Source organism: Elephantulus edwardii, unplaced genomic scaffold (assembly GCF_000299155.1).
Source record: "Elephantulus edwardii isolate Elephantulus edwardi_28Jun2011 unplaced genomic scaffold, EleEdw1.0 scaffold00067, whole genome shotgun sequence".
Classification (NCBI taxonomy): domain Eukaryota; kingdom Metazoa; phylum Chordata; class Mammalia; order Macroscelidea; family Macroscelididae; genus Elephantulus; species Elephantulus edwardii.
In genome coordinates this window covers 13,155,251-13,157,770 of record NW_006399817.1, presented here as the reverse complement: position 1 = coordinate 13,157,770, position 2,520 = coordinate 13,155,251, and positions in this window count along the sequence as shown.

Genomic DNA, 2,520 nt, shown 5'->3' with positions numbered 1-2,520 from the left:
CAAAATACTACAATGAAATTTGCGAGGAGCTAGAGTCAGATTGGAGAGTAATGTGTTTAATATTTTACCTAGTTTTGGAAACCTGACTACAAACTCATAATATTTACATCTACGGCATCATCATACTTCATCAAATGGGAGTCCCAATGTGTAATAGGAAACATATTACTTCATATACTGCACATTATATCAGTTTATTAACCAGTTACTGCTAAGTCAATGCCAAACCATGGAGGCCCATATGTGTAGACTAGAACTCTTCTTCCTTGAGGTTTTCAATGGTTGCATTTCCAGAAGGAGATGATCAGGCCTTTGTTCTGTGGCACCTCTAGATAGACCTCAAACCTCCAAAAACTTTGACCAGCACTTGAGTGAATATCTCATTTATTCTACTCAGTAATTCAATTCAGTAGTTTACCCTTTTATTTATCATAGAGTCAGCACTGACCACTAGCTGATCCTCCAGCGGGTTTTCAGAGGCGGTTGTTCACACGGGATTGTCCATCCTTCTCCCCTTGAGCAGCTAGTGGCTTCAAACTGCTTGCCTTTGGAATGGCAGTGCAGCTTCTTGTCACTAGGCCACAAGAGCTGCTCAGTATATCTTTCTAGTTGTTAGTATATTCCATCTTCAATTAAGTTCAAGATCCATTTCATTTATGAATAGTATTAACTACAGCTCAAGAAAAAGACACCAGATTTACTTCCTTTTCTACTCAACAGTTCTTTCAATATTTGCAGATAAATTCTGTGTCTCCCTCAAATTGTTCCTTCATTTGAAACACAAAGGTTCTTTAATATATTGAATTGATCTTTATTTTGTAAAGAATAGTTATTTTTAAACTTTTAAAATTGAAAATCTGTAAATATTCTAAAATTTCAAAATTGTTATATGTAGCATGTATATATATTTATGTCACTAAAGTAATTTATGATTGATGTGGTTAAAAAGGACTAAGAAATATAACAAATTTTATAAAGTATGAAAAAATGCTGCTGTACTCATTAAAATGTGATTAAATGTTTAAACTTTCACTACATTAACACTGACATTTTGTCTTTTAAACACCGTCAGGTAATGAAGGTCAACACAAGCAAGCATTCTGTTTTTGGCCCTTAGTTAGAAGCACACTGTACTTGGACTTCACAGCAGGAAACTGTCAGACACTGTTCTCCTCTGTGCTGCTTCTTTCTAAGTACTAGCTTGCAGCTGGCTTCAGCATATGGTAGTATATGGAGATATTTTCTGGGGTTCACTGCCTCAATCACTATTAATGATTAATTACTGCAGTCTGATGTCAGGGTGAGACAGTCAATGCTCTATGTAAAAATCTTAACTATTGAAAATGACAGCAGGCAGGGTTTTGAAAGCAGAATTAACTTTGTGTTTCTTCTGATGAATTATCTGATTTTTCTACCCACTTGGAAAGAATAAGGTGTGTATGTGAGGAGGGGGAAGACAAAACTGTCAAGTCGCACATGCCAACAATTACAGGGGTGGATTTCAGTAGAATAGACTATGATTGTCACTCACAATAATAATAGTGCAGACAGATACACAATAACCGACTCTCTACTGGAAACCAAGCAAACAACTTTCAGTTGACATTCCAGGACATAATGGCTCTGAGAGGTGAAAAGCATCTTCTGACAATGTCCCGAATAAGCAAATAAGGATGAGATGTATTTTCCATCAATAAATGGTTTTGAACTCTGTGTACACAGAAGAAAGAGGGAACTATATTCCTTTGCATGTATTATATTTGGCTAAAAGAAGTAATCCAGTCAGATATCCAAACTGATAATAAAGTAAAATTGCAAAACATTTGCTTTTTACTTCCGAATAGAATTCTTTATATAACTATAAAACTTTTCATCACTTGTATTAAAACAAAACTTTATCTAAAGATAAAGACAGTTATTTTATACTTAATTCTAACATGAATCATGCAAGTTGAGTTATAAATGTTGGATTCTAAGAAATTTTGATTACAGTGTAAATTATTGTAGAATTATTCCAATTATCTCTGAACAAAATTCTTATGTTTGTACTTACACATTTTAATTACTGCTAGCCTTTACAAAGAAAATTATTTTTAATCTAATCTACATGTATCAAGTAACTTAAATAAAGTTAGTCTGGAATAAATTCTATATATTCACAGAAATATAGAAATTTAAAATTAATTCTATTGAATTGCTATAATTTGGCAATTTTGGTTAATGTCTTTTGCATATAATTAGGCCTTGAACTCTAGATAATTGGGAATATTTTAAGATAGTAATAATTAAATTCATTTAATTCAATCCAATCAGTATTACAATGTTTAATGGATAACTGTCACCAAACAACACTCTTGGTACTAGTAGACAGGAAATCAAAAGACAAATTGCATTGAGAAAGTCTGTTGTCAGGGACCTCATAAGAGTGTCGAAGAACAAGAATGTCAGTTTAGAAACCAAGGTGTGCTTGATGCAGGCTAGGGTCTTCACAATTACTTTCAATGCATCAGAGAGATAGAC